The 14,275-nt window shown below is 53.6% G+C and overlaps 1 protein-coding gene and 1 non-coding gene across 3 annotated transcripts in view; both read right to left on the bottom strand.

The window, feature by feature from the left end:
- The window catches only part of STK32B (serine/threonine kinase 32B), a 117,294-nt gene that overhangs the window by 52,242 nt on the left and 50,777 nt on the right, over nucleotides 1-14,275 (bottom strand). The window lies entirely within an intron of this gene.
- Nucleotides 13,379-13,485, bottom strand: LOC139000241 (U6 spliceosomal RNA). The gene has a single exon (XR_011469551.1). It is a non-coding gene; the product is annotated as a U6 spliceosomal RNA (small nuclear RNA).

Here is a 14,275-nt window from a genome sequence, read left to right as displayed (position 1 = left end):
AAAGGCCTTATCTTCTTTGATTCTTTCAACATACCCAGGGAATAATGGGCCTTTGGGGAAAGGGGAATATCAATGAGCAAATAAGTTTACCAGGTTAAAAAAATGCAAGTGATTTCTTTTATTTCTTTTTTTAAAAAGTGATTTCTTTACCGCAGGCCTTCTCGGGGCCTTGGGCATACCACTATTCTCATGACTCGGCAGCAGTGGAGACAGAAAAGGTATTTCTAAAACCTACTTGGTCAGGCAAACCTTTTGACAGAAACTCTGCACACCGCCGTGTGACAGTGCTCCAAGGAACGGACGGAGGAATGTATGGAGTGCCCTCCTCTCCTGCTGAACGCCTGCCTATGCCTCCGGTTGGGCTGGGTCCCTGACAGTGAAGTCCACTCCTGCTCCCTGCGTCATGGCCTTTGAGCTCCAGCAAGGGAATGACTGACAAGTTAATAAACCCACAAGCAGAGTTCATATCACACACCATTGAGAATGCAAAAGCACAACAGTTCACATGTAGTTTGAGGCCAGGGCGGGACAAGAAAAGTCTCCATGGAACAGTGCTTGTGATCTGGATGAAAGACTGGCCGAGGTGGACATGCCGAGATGGGTGGAGCAGAAAGAGAGGCGTGGACGAGGGCAAGAGGGCGGGGAGCGCAGGGACAGGCTGTGGTGCAGGCACAAGGAGGGGCGGGGTGGAAGGCAAGGTACACACAATGGGTCAGGGCACCTAGAGAAAGCCGTGATGGTGATGGTGATGGTGATGACAGTGGTGCTGATGGTGGTGATGGGATAATGATGGTGATGGTGATGTTGATGGTGGGGATGATGATGGTGATGATGATGGTGGTGATGTTATGGTGATGGTGGTGATGGTGGTGATGGGATGGTGATGGTGGTGATGGGATGATGATGGTGATGATGATGTTGATGGTGGGGATGATGATGGTGATGGTGATGGTGGTGATGGTGGTGATGGTGGTGATGATGGTGGTAATGGTGATGACAATGATGCTGATGGTGATGTGATGATGGTGATGGTGATGACATGGTGGTGGTGATGTGATGATGGTGATGGTGATGATGGGGGGAGGAGAGGGGATAGAAGAGGGAGGAGAAGAAGAAGCTGCTTTGCTGCTGCTGTTAACCATAATGATAAAATGTACCTTTAGTCCCCGTGTTTGAACATCCACTATATTCCCACCCCTGTAATGGGTGTTTGACATTTCAGACCTCGTGAAGACTTTCCAAGAACCCTCTGAGGTAGGGAACCCACCCTGTTTCTTAGGGAGGTGGATAAGAGTATAGGCTTTGGAAGCAGAAAGACTTGGGCTCAAACCTGGCTCCCCCACTAACTGGCTGTGTGACACCAGGCAATTTGCTTAACTTCTCTGAACCTCAGCCTCCTTATCTCTAAAATGGGATCTGTAATCTATCTTAAGTTGTTGGCAGCTGACAGATAATATATGGAAAGTGTTTAGCACTGTACCTGATAATTATTTATTTTTAAAATTTTTTTTATTGATTTCAGAGTGGAAGGGAGACAGAGAGAGAGAGATGGAAACATCAATGATGAGAGAGAATCATTAATAAGCTGCCTCCTGCACACCCCCTACTGGGGATAGAGCCCACAACCCGGGCATGTGCCCTTGACCAGAATCAAACCCAGGATCCTTCAGTCTGCAGGTCGACCCTCTATCCACTGAGCCAAACTGGCTAGGGCTGTACTGACATTTAGAAGGTACTAGATAAATGCACACTGATTGGAGAAACACAGGGTCAAGGAGCATAAAGGACTTCCCTGAGGTCACGCAGTTACTAAGTGACAGAGGAGGCACTTGGCGCCCAAGTCACTGCCCATCCCAGAGTAAAGTTACTGATAATGATAAATTACTAATATTCACTGAGAACTTGCTTATTGTCCTGAGCACTTGACATGTATTAATTTATTTCATCTCAACAGTTCAATGAGGCAGATATAATTATTATACCCATTCCACAGAAGAGGAAACTGAGTTTCGGAGTGGTGTGGTGATTTGAACAGTTTGGAGGTGCTCCCTGTCCTGAAATGAAGGACATGGCTTACTGTAGAGTGAGCCAGGGGTTCCCCATATTCATCTGCATTGAGCTGCACACTGCTAAATGGGGCCCCTTTCCTCAGTGCCCCACGCCTGGGGCCCCAGCTCTCCTCCCATTGGCCCTGAACACACTCCATTCCTTTCCTTGATTGCACGTAGGGAACCGCATTTGCATACGCATTATCCCTATGTGACAAGATGCTATTTTCGAGGAAATGGCTGCTAGATTGGATAGGTGCTGAGCTGTGGGAGTGTGTCTGATGTAGAGAGTGCCTGGGAAGGTGCATGAGCTGATAGTCGGCTGAGTCCAGTGGCATTGGCAGAGCCATGTCCTGGAAACATACCTTGCCAGAGGCAGGTATGTTGTCAGCCTGACCTTTAGCTCAGGTGCCAGGGGGTGGGTTTCATTATCTAAGTTCAGCCAGGCGCCAGGAACAGATGCAATTATGCAGGTTCAGCCAGAAGTGACAATTACAAAGAAGCCACAAGAATGAAGAACTGCAGCTTGATAGTTAACCATGATTTCACATAATTTCCTTTGTCTTAAACTCTAGTAACACTCCCTGGGATCATGCTGTATATAATAAATGCACTGCACCAGCTCTGGGTCACTGTCTCTCCATCTGAGGGCAGTGTCCCATCTGGTCCCAGCTTTCCCTACTGTCTCTGTGTCTGTCTCTTTCTTTTTCTCAATCCCCCGTCGCCCCTACTCAGGATTTGTCTGCTCTCGAGCCGTGCTGGTCGAGGCTCAAGAGAGAGAGAGAGAAAAACTTACAGTCTGACATTTTAACTTTCAAATGGGAGAGCTTCAATGATGCATAATTTAAGCCTTTTATGAATCGTTACATCCAAACCAGGCAGTTGGCCTCTAAAAATTCACATATTTGACCTAAATTCCTTTTGTCAGCACATGGAAACATTGTCCTTGGAGAAAACAGTCCAAGTTTTGGAAGCACAAAGCTATGAGGCCAATTCCCATCTCTGTTTTTTTGTAGCCTTGCAACTCTGGTCCAGACCTTTAAAGTTTCCAACCTATTTCTCATATACAGAACAGGGCTATTCCTACGCGCTTCCATCCCTGCTGTGGGCAGAGCTCCTGCTCCAAAGCCAGAATCGCACCTGCGAGTCCCACCAGCTGAGTGGCTCTAATCGAGTCCCGTAGTCTTGCCGGGCCTCAGCTTTTCTCACCTGCAGGCGGGAAACCTCTCATGGCGGGTGTGAAGAGCAAATGTGACAACAACACAAAGTGTTGGTAAGAACTCAACAAATCCAGCCTGTGGCAGGTTCTTATTTGTCTCTGTCAGCAGTGCTGGGTGGTTGCTCATCCTACGCAGCAATTCTGGCTCCTCTTCCTTCCCAGGCACACGATGGAAATGCATGTCCTCACCCCCTGGTGGTTGGATGGAGCCCTGTAACTAGTTCTGAGTTGTGAGCAGAAGTGGGTGTGTCACCTCCGGGCTCAGCTCTCCTTCCCTCTGGCCCTGACCTGGACAGAGTCAAGCCGTACTGTCAACCCACAGGCCTGGGTCCCTGGAAGGAGCAGGGCCCTCTTGCTAAGCCAGGTTGGATGGGCTGCAGCATGAACTGCCAAGAGACATTTGCTGTTTTAAGCTACTGAGAATCGGGGGGTGGGAGGGTTGTTACTGCAGCAGAGCATAGCCTGTCCTGACTGATACAGCAGTGCCTGTAACCTAACAGCAACTCAGAACATGTTTTCTTTTTGAATAAATATACATGAAAGGAATTGGAGATAAATGAAGGAGAGGAGGGAAAGAAAACGAAATAAAAATGAAAGGAAGTGTGCAGGTGAGGGACAATAAATATATGACAAATAGCTCCCTCTTGGAACTCCCCGTGCAGGCAGCAGAGACTAAGGACAGTCCTCTTTTCTGAGGAGATAAGACGCAGGCTCCAACCCTGTCTCAAAACAGTGCTTGGGGCAGCCACGACCGACCGACCAACTGGCCCTTTACCATCGACTAGAAAACAAAGGCCTAGCTTCCCTCCTGGGCCGGGTAGGTGGGCCCTAGGCCTGGAGCACATCCAAAGGGCTTTAGTTCCCCAGGAAACTGGACGTGATGGAGACAGAGTGAGGGAGAGAGGCGTCAGGACAGGTGCTGGGTATAAATACTGTAGGTTCTGTGGGCCATTAGGTCTTCGTTAGGGCTCTCAACCCTGCCTTTGTCAGGTGAGAGCAGCTCACACACTGCACACATACACGGCCTGGTCGTGTCCCAGGAACACCACGTTCACAGAAGCACAGGGCCTGCCGGGTGTGGCCCACAAGCCGTAGTTTGCAGACCCCACCAAGACTGAACACCAGAAACAACTCCAGCCGTTTGGACCAGCGGGGCTGGAATGGGCTGGGCCTGAGATGCGTGGTGGCGCAGGGAGGAGCTGGCCAGGGTGGGAGGATGATGTACAGAGAATTAAGGAGAAGAGAGCAGACTTTGTAGAAGCAGAAGAGGAGAGGAGGGGGAGAAGACAGGCAATGGGAACTCGAAGATGAAGGCACTCCAGGCCCAAGGCCCAACCCGTCCCCTCCCAGACACCTGGCTCCGCTCCTCCTGGTGTGGGGTCTCTGACTCCTGCAGAACAGTTCGGGTGGATGCTGTCTCGTTTCCATGGAAACGGAGCTGGGTTTATAAAAATGCCCCACAGATGGGCCTTGTTATATCCCCTCCATGGCGCTGCCATGCCGCGCCTGTGTGCATGACTCACCGCCAGTCGCGAGGCCTCCCCTCGCCAGCCCCCACCCGCCAGTCCACCGGGTACTGCCACCGCCAGGCAGTGAGTGTGTTCTGGAAGACGCCTCTGTATGAGCGCAGGACTGGGGAACTGGGGGGGTCTCTCCCAGCGAAAACCAGGATGAACCACTGACCACATGACTGTTCCAAGAAGGGCAGCGGCCCACGGCGCAGCTGCAGAACAAGGGGCCACCGGGCGTGAGTATTGAGCACCATCTTCCTGCAGACTCTCTCTCTGTCTCTCTCTCTCTGTCTGTCTGTCTCTCTCTCTTATACACACACACACACACACACACACACACACACAAACACACACACAGAGTCACCTGCCCTCCTGCTGGGCCCTCTCTGTTGAGGGACAGTCAGGGGCCGCAGGGATTTCTGACGGACTGACTACCAGAGGAGGAGGCACGGCTCTCACTGGAACCGAAGGGCTTTGCTGGCCTGAGTTTTGTCTTCTCTGCTGGGCATGAGGACAGGAGAAGGTATCTGCCCAGGACTACACCCAGCTCCCTAGCACTGTCGCAGGCGTGAGAAGGAAGCAGCCAGGGCACGCCAGCACAAGCCAATTGCTTTAACACTATATAGATTTTCGATCCAACCCCTGGGAGAGAGCCCCTGCCTGCCCACTCTACCACATCACAGAACGCTGAGGGCCTCCCCCCCGACATCTCCCTAAAAGGGAGAAGACACCCACTCAGTTGCTCAGAGCTTCACATTCACTTGCTGGCCCTCAACACCAAGCCTGCCGCTGATTCTGCACGCACGCGGCCGGGGCGGGGTCCGGCCACCGCGCCCTGCACCATTCACCCATCCGCTTGGTGACGAAGGGCTGAGCAGCTCAACAGTTTCTCGAGCCTGGCCGCACCTTACGGTCATCTGGGGAGCTTTCCCGCGATGACACCTGGCCCTCCTCTCTGCTCGACAGTGACCGGGAGAGTGGGTCCCCGCGCCACATCGGGGAAGCCGGCCCCGCGACCTGGCCCTCGGGGAGGTCAGAGCACCGAGGGGCAGCTGGCAAGTACACTCAGGGTCTGCTCGCCACGACTCTTCCTATTTCTGCGGCCACATGTGGGTTCGTGGACCCCCCCATCGAGATCTGAGCTGGAGGAAGAAGGTTCCAATTCGGCCTCGAGTCCAAGCCGAGCTTCCCAGACCTGAACCACGCAATGAGGTGCGGATTCTGCCGAGATGTCAATAAAGCAGCGCTCTCATCTGGCTCAGCATTCCTGCGGGCCATTCCATCGCCAACCCTGGAGGAGGCCAGCAGCGGGAGGCCCGGGCACCTTGGCTTGCCCCGCCCACCCCTCCTCCCCCCTGACCAGCGGTGGTGGTCTCAACCACTTTCAAAGCAGAAGAGCTCATTTCAGAAGATCTGAGCCAGTTCCACAAGTGACTGTAGGTGGCTTACAACACAGACAACAAAGTGATGATAAAAATAGACACAGATCTGGGACCGAGGAATTTCAACGTCAAGTGGACAGCAAGGCAATTTCCAAAGCAGCGCGGGGAAAGGCAGAGCCACAAGCAGCCGGAGATGAACACACACCCCAAGGAGCGAACCATCTTCCATGCGTCCAGCGCTCAGGCGTCGTCTCACTCAACAGTGAGACTAATCTAAGAAACAGACCTTAGTCCCATTTTACAGATGGTGAAACTGAGCCCCCACAGGCTGTCGCCAGTCCATCAGCCAGTGACCTGATGACCCTCCAATCCAGGCTCCCAGTCGGGGGACTCTCTATTCTTATGGCCCCACGGGCCTCGCTAAAGGGGGTTAGCTCTGAGCTGCCGTTCCGCCAGAGGGGACAGGATGACACAGCCAGACACACAGCTTTCATTATGAGAATGAGGAAAAGCTCCCCTCACCTCCCCCAAGAACCAACTTCATAGAAAGCATCACTCCAGTAGCATCAGAGAAAGCTTCATGGATGAGTGGTGGACAGGGTTTTGTGGTTCAAAGAGGAGCTCACCGGGAGAACAGGGCTGGGAGAGTGGAACAGCAAGAGCAAAGACCTGGACAGCGGCCTGAAAGCGCCTGGTGTGGGAGCCCCGAGGAGTTGAGCACCGGGGGAGGACGGCGTGAGGATAACGAATTAACTAACCGTAAAGCTCAGTGGAGTTAAAAACCAAAGACAGCGAAGAGGAAGTATAACTTAAAGAAGGAGAATAAAATCTGACTAAGGCGGGCTCCCCTGATATGGAACATGCAGTAATACAGAGGTACAGGAAGCCTCTGAGGAGCCGGTTTATCATGTAAGCAAGACCAGGGCCACCCACAGGTTTGCCAATGTTCAGGAAAGCACGGTCACATAGCAACAGACATGCTAATGCAAACACTGAATAAATTCATTAACACCGTCCCCACGGTACCCTCGGTCTACACCTCATTAGGCTTCCTACTTCCTCTGCAGCGAGGCTGTGCCTGCCTCCCCAGGGCTGTTTCTGCCCAAATAACCACCTGCTTCCTTAATTGAAATGATGCTCATCGCATGCCCTGACTTTAGCTGGACTTGCGGCCGAAGAGGGCGCCTCTGCCACCTTTTCTGAATTACAACGTCCCCGCCCGATCTGCATGAGACCCAAGACTCCTTCGAGATTAACATCCAGTCGCAAAGCCTGTGCCCGGCTCGGCTTCGTCAGAAACCTCATTCCTCCCCGTACAGGCCTCCAGGGTGTGGACGGAACGGGGATCGTCAGCGCGGTTTAGACTGATTCTCTTTCGAGGCGCCTCGTGCAGAGTGCGTACCGAGGAGGGCAACCGGGATGAGCCACCACGGATAGCACTGTGCACGGCAGGGGCTTTACTCCACCAGACACCAGCGCTGCCACCGTGTCTCCGCCAAACCTGCGCCCCCCACACGCAAAGGGAGGACACGGTGTTTGGACCAGATGTGAGGGCTGAGCTCCTGGGCTCACCTGGTCCCTCCGCCCACTGCTTCCTTCGTCCTCACTCCTGCTCCCTACCCCCTGCTTCTCCTTCGGGAGGCAGGATGATGTCATCGCCGGGATGGTCAGGATGAAGTGTGGACCATGTGACAGTCCCTTCCTCCTGCCACGCCGGCCGCCCTGATCTTCCCCAGACAGTGACTGTAAGTTTCTCGAACATTCATTCAAAAAGACCTCAATGAACTCATGGCCAATCATTTGCTAAAAAAAAAAAAATCAGTCTCACTGGGAACCAAAGACACGTGTTGTGAAGGACGACAGGTTCCATCTTTTTTTGTCCATCACGTGACCGACGAGGAAGGGAGAAAAGGCCTCCATAGAGATGCTGGTCAAGGGGTCCCATCCGAGGTGCAGCTTCACAGTCCGTCTCAAAAACCTTCTGGTCCAGTGCGTTGGCTTCTAGGAATTAGTATCTTAAGCGAATGATCAGGGAAGCAGAGTTTTATAATCCCGATAATGGCTAATTTGAGATGGAACCCTTTTGGGTACCACGCCCTCACTTTATATAGATTTTGTGGCGTTCGTACCATGTGGAGCAGGGATGGTCCGTCATGAGAAGTGGTTAGGGAGACACGGGCCAGCACAGGACACACCACAAGCAAAACCAACTCACAGAGAAGACACAGTGGACTTTTGATGTTGCGGCTGCTGCCATCGTTACATTGTTATTTGCTGAACAAACAGCACGTGTCCCTCCGTGAAGCAGAACAAAGTGGGATTCGTTCCGGGAGGATGAGGCACCGTTGGCACATCAAATAGCACCACTAACCACGGTCCAAGATCAAGGAAAGCAAACACCTGCGCATCAGGACGACTCTTCAAAAGGCAGCGGGTCAATTTCAAAGTCAATTCCAGAGATTTAACCCCCCCAGGAATGCGAGAATGAGAGGATCACGCCAGTTGTCCTCACAGCCAAACGGGCCGGGTCGGAGGTGTGACCCTGGCAGGCCGGGGCCGTGCCCTCTGCACTCAGTTATCCATCCGTTCATTCCACCCGTATTTCTGGGAACGTCTACCCACCCGTTACCCTGGAAGGCTCAGCCAGGAAGGGAACGTGGTGTGGGGGACAGGGGAGATCAACAGGCTCCACCTTGACCTTCCTGGGCCCGGGGACCAGGCTTCTGAGCGGTGGGAAAATGAGACACGCAGCCCCTGGAGTTGGGCACAGCGGACGCATCGCCTGGGATCCGGTAGCAGGAAGAACGGCCCTCGAGGTCCCTTGGGGTCGGTTTTCTAAGAAGATGACCCCGTTTTAGACAGAAGACCTTGCAAACCCCCGACTCTGCCCTCAGGACCAACGTGGCCCTTACACGGACACCGTCACTGGCCGTCACTGCACACACTGTTCTCACCACAGGAGCACACAAGGCCGTCGATCCGAACAGCACCCTCCCTGAGAGCAGACGGGACCACGCTCTGCTTTCTATGCGTAACCCTTGACCTCCCGGGGCTTCGGCCTCTGCCTGGGGGAGAAGGAGCGATGCTGGGGGCAGCCAGGACTTCTCTCCTGTACCCGGGGATGCCCGTCATGGTCTGGGGCACAGCCGTGCCCATGGATGTGGAACGGAACACTTTAACCGTGAACGTGCCACCTTTGGTTTTACAAGTTGACGTTGATTTTCATGAAGCATCTAATTCTTTTTAAAAAAATATATTTTATTGATTTTTTACAGAGAAGAAGAGAGAGGGATAGAGAGTTAGAAACATCGATGAGAGAGAAACATCAATCAGCTGCCTCCTGCACGCCCCCCACTGGGGATGTGCTCACAACCAAGGTACATGCCCTTGACGGGAATAGAACCTGGGACCTTTCAGTCCGCAGGCTGACGCTCTATCCACTGAGCCAAACCGGTCAGGGATCCACATCTTTTTCTCATTATCTGATGGCTGCTGTCTCCCTGTCTAGACTGAGAGAGGCGATACTGGCCCTGGGGAGGCCGTGTCTGTGGCTCTGCACTTATCGCCAGCACTGAGGACAGCGCCCGGCACGGAAAAGGGGACTTAACAGAGACACGCGGAGTGAATGAGCGCCTGGGCCACAGGCGGCGTGGCCGTGGAGGGGGAGCAGTGGCGGCACTAGTGGCGGGCGGGTCCACCCCTTCACGGGCCGTGACACCCTCGGCCTCCGTTGTCTCCCTGTGAATGATGAAGCAAAGCGCCCACCGGCAGAGCCTGGCGAGGAAAGAACAGGACCCGTGGGAAGCACGTAGCACAGTGCCAGGCACCCAGCATGTGCACAGCAAGTGCGGCTATCAGCACCCCCACCACCATCACCACCAGCATGACATGCACAGTAAGTACAGCTATCAGCACCCCACTACCATTACCACCAGCATGACATGCACAGTAAGTACAGCTATCAGCACCCCCACCACCATTACCACCAGCATGACATGCACAGTAAGTGCGGCTATCAGCACCCCCTCCACCATCACCACCAGCACTGAAAAGGTCGCTGGCCTGTGGTGCTCCATGGTTAGGGAACCAGCCCCACACTGAAGGGCTGAGGGTTTGATTCCTGGTCTAGGGCACGGACCTGGGTTACAGGTTTGATCCCTGGCTCTGGTCAGGGTGCATGTGGGAGGCAATCAGTCAATGTGTCTCTCTTACATCAATGTTTCTCTCTCTCCCTCCCTCCCTCCCTCCCTCCCTCCCTCCCTCCCTCCCTCCCTCCCCTTCCTTCCCTCCCTTCTACTCTCTTTAAAAATTAATGGGAAAAAATATCCTCTGGTGAGAACTAACAACAAAAGAGAAAGAAAAAAGTCACTTTCCTGCCATTTCCTCACAAATGGGCTCTGGGTCAGGCGGTTTGGGGGTCGAAGCCCACTTGCTCAGCCCGGGCCCAGATGGACCACATCATTTCTGTTGGGTTCAGGAAACTGACGGTTCTATTGCGTTTTGGTTCCAGGTCAGTGCAGGTCAGTGTGAGTGAGGAACCAGGGGAGCAGCCCCACATGGCCCCCCGCATCCAGTGTGTGGGGGGAGGGAGGAGGCCTTTGTTTAGCCAGCACTTCCCCACAGGCACCTGCTCAGCACTGCCCGATGCTGAGACGTGGTTCTGGTGCTGGAAACAGGCTCCCTGCCCTCGTGGTGGGCCACAGACAGTGGTGCCACCACCATGAAGCAGGAAGTGTGGGGTGCACTTCCTAATTGCTCCCGGGCCAAGCCCAGTCCCGGTGCAGAACACGTGGGAGAGCGTGAGGAGCAGTCATGGCAATGGCACAAGCAGGAGGCGCGTTGGGGCAGAAAGTAGGGAAGCAGAGCACCTGGAAGACTGCGGGCGGGTCCAAGGTGAGTCCTGGCTCTGCCCTATGACCTCGGGCAAACCCCACACCCGCCCTAATTGACAGCTGGGTCCCCCATTCACCCACCAGAATCTCCAGATGCCCTGGAGCCCAGCCCCTGGGTCCGACCCTGCCGTCCCTGAGCCCTGTTTTTGCACAGCTCCACCCCGCTGACCCCCTGGACGTCAGGATGCAGGCTTACCCATCGCATAACCCACACGCACAGCCCCACGCCTGTGCCCTTAAGCATAACAAACCTACGTCACTTAAAGATAAGCCTGGCATCATGAACGCACATGCTGAAGTCACCGGCGACATCAACAAATCCTGGAATAGCAAAGGGTGAAAAAAGGACCCTGGACAGGACAGCATCACCTCCTGTCCCCTTTCCTTGAGAGGGTTACCATGGCGATGGAGACTAACGGGAACGGGAAAACTCCACAAGCATTTTCATCTCTATGTGGGAGATGGGCCGGGGCATCACCTGACTCAGGACACGGTGGACATTCGTAATCTCTGTGTATCTGTAATGTACCCCAGGACTCCACGGACAGTGACTACTCAAGATGTAAGTCAGAGAGCAGAGGTGCAGAACGAACCGTCGGTCTGTCTTCCTCCCTCACCCGTGAGCTTCCTCCCTCACCCGTGAGCTCTGTAAGGGTGGGGAGGGCTGTCTCACTCACTGTTCTAGCACCAGCGTCTGGCACGGTGTTTGGCGCATCATAAACCTTTAACAAATGTGGAATGCATTAACTTCTTGAAGGCAGATGCCGGGAATAAGGAGAGGAATAAGGCGTGGTCCCTTTCCCCACGCGGCTCACCGCTAAGGGAGGGAACAGACATACAAACAGGTACACATGACCGAGCTGCCTGCACTGCCACGGAGTCCAGGAGAAGGCGCTGCCGGTGGGGCCTGGCGGCAGTGCGTAGGGCGCTGACGGAGGAGGCGGCGCCCGGACAAACACTCCAAGAAGGCAGGAGGCACGCTACTTCTGCTCGTCTCTGTGACCTCAGATGTTAAGACAGTGCCTGGCACCCAAGATGAGACCAATAAATACCTATTTACCCAGCCGGCGTGGCTCAGTGGTTGAGTGTGGGCCTATGAACCAGGAGGTCCCGGTTCACTTCCCAGTCAGGGCACATGCCCGGTTGTGGGTTCGATTCCCAGTGTGGGGCGTGCAGGAGGCAGCCCATCAATGATTCTCTCTCATCACGGATGTTTCTGTCTCTCTCTCCTTCTCCCTTCCTCTCTGAAATCAACAAAAATAAAAAAATAAAAAAGAATTGAGCAGAAGCTTTTAAAGAAACACCTATTTAATGAATGAGCACGTGGGAGGTGAAGTCCTCACAGTGGCAAAGGGGAGAGAGTGTTCCCAGCAGAAGGAACAGCATGTGCAAAGGCCTGGAGAGATGCCAACGGCGAGATGAGTTACAGGCGCCGCCAATCGGGCAGGATGGCCAGGACACACATGCGGCAAGATGGTAGCGGGTGTCAGAAGGAGGGACCAATGTCATGTCCACGGCCAGGGCCTGCAGAGACACTTACCCCATGGGCTTTGGGAGCCACTAGGGCAGTGATGGCGAACCTATGACACGCGTGTCAGAGGTGACACGTGAACTCATTTTTTTGGTTGATTTTTCTTTGTTAAATGGCACTTAAGTATATAAAATAAATATCAAAAATATAAGTCTTTGTTTTACTATGGTTGCAAATATCAAAAAATTTCTATATGTGACACGGCGCCAGAGTTAAGTTAGGGTTTTTCAAAATGCCGACACACTGAGCTCAAAAGGTTCGCCATCACTGCACTAGGGTTCTACACGGATGAGGGAAGGGCTCAGGTGTGCACCTGTAAGATCTGCCCCGTGCTCTGGACTAAATGTCTGTGTCCTGCAAAAATGTACACATCGGAGTCCAGTTCCCAGTGTGAAAGTAGCTGAGGTGGGGCCTTTGGGGGTGATCAGGTCCTGAGGGTGGAGCCCTCAGCCTGAGATTAGTGTCCTTTTTATCCTATATAACAAAAGGCTAATATGCAAATCAACCGAACAGCGGAATGACTGGTCACTATGATGCACACTGACCACCAGGGAGCAGACGTTCAACGCAGGAGCTGCCCCCTGGTGGTCAGTGTGCTCCCACGAGAGCAGCAGTGGTGGCGGGAGCCTCTCCTGTCTCCACAGCAGCACTAAGGATGTCTGACTGCCAGGCCTAAGCCATCATTCAGACATCCCCCAAGGGCTACCAGACTGCGAGAGGGCACAGGCTGGGCTGAGAGACCCCCTGAGTGCACGAATTTTGTGCACCAGGCCTCTAGTGTGTGTGTATGAATGTGTATATACGGAACCCTTCACGAATTTGTGTGTCGTCCTTGCTCAGGGACATGCTAATCTCCTCTGTATTGTTCCAATGTTTAGTATATGCGCTGCTGAAGCGAGCACGATTCGTGTCCTTTTAAGAGGCGATAAGAGAGAGCTCCCTCTCTCTCTCCCAGGTGAGGTCACAACAGGAAGACAGTCATCTCTACACCAGAAAAAAGTTCTCATCAGACAGCGACCACGCTGGCCCCTGACCTCAGACTACCAGGCACCTGTTGTGGTGGCCGGACTGGACTGAGGCACCCTGAGGAGGGCACCCAGGGGGTGGGCAGCTGTTGGGAGGCTGCAGCAATCGTCAAGGCCAACGATGGTTATTGTCATGGGAATGAGGCTGCGCAGCACCTGGCGGTTATTTGTGAAGGACGTGTATCCTTCCTCCACGGTTCCCGGGGCTGCCGGTCTCTGTCCTCCCCCCTCTTGCCCCCAGCGGCCCAGCCCAGCTGCCCCTTTAAACACCTCATGTAGTTTTACTTTAGGCAAAGGTCTCGATGCATGGGGGAGTTCCCCTCAGCCCAGCCGGCACCCTCTCCAATCCGGGACCCCTTGGGGGATGTCCGACTGCCGGTTTAGTCCTGGTCCCCAGGACGGGGCCTAAACCGGCAGTTGAACATCCCCACTGGGGATGGGGCCCGAAACCCAGCTATGTGCCCTGACTGGAAATGGAACCATGACTTCCTGGTTCATAGGTTGACATTCAACCACTGAGCCACACCAGCCAGGCAGGCACATGCCCTATTTTAAACAAAACATTTTAACAGCTAGTCTAGTAAATATAACCAATCAGGAAGTAGAACTGGATTCTGAAAACACACGTGAACTACCTACCCACTGCCATTTAACCAGGATAAAAACC

Source organism: Myotis yumanensis, unplaced genomic scaffold (genome assembly GCF_028538775.1).
Source record: "Myotis yumanensis isolate MYYU_CA2020_CCGP unplaced genomic scaffold, mMyoYum1.0.hap1 SCAF_1, whole genome shotgun sequence".
Lineage (NCBI taxonomy): Eukaryota > Metazoa > Chordata > Mammalia > Chiroptera > Vespertilionidae > Myotis > Myotis yumanensis.
This window is presented reverse-complemented; position numbering and strand designations above follow the sequence as displayed.